This window comes from Clytia hemisphaerica, unplaced genomic scaffold (assembly GCF_902728285.1).
Source record: "Clytia hemisphaerica strain Z4C2 unplaced genomic scaffold, Clytia hemisphaerica genome assembly, whole genome shotgun sequence".
Classification (NCBI taxonomy): Eukaryota; Metazoa; Cnidaria; class Hydrozoa; order Leptothecata; family Clytiidae; genus Clytia; species Clytia hemisphaerica.
Genome location: NW_027103573.1, coordinates 1,148,861 through 1,149,167, shown reverse-complemented (window position 1 = coordinate 1,149,167; position 307 = coordinate 1,148,861).

Below are 307 nucleotides of genomic sequence, written 5' to 3'. Positions count from 1 at the left end.
CTCACTGGCGGAGGGTGCACGGGTGGGTATTTAGTTCGATATGAGTTCGCTTACGGAAAAAGATCTGCTGTGTAGACAGTACAACCTTTTAGATTAGAGAAGAGAGACTTTCGAGGGTCTAAAAATGGGAGCCTTGTGGCTCACACATACCCGACACCCATTTTGTCTAAGTATACCCACTACAGATAAACTTCCATATTGTCGTAATCAAAGATTCTGGTGGCGGCGTGGGTACGAGTCATTTTTGCCGACTTTTGTGATGGGCGGCTTTAACGCCAACATTCTTATTCCCGCCATCGGGCGTTTT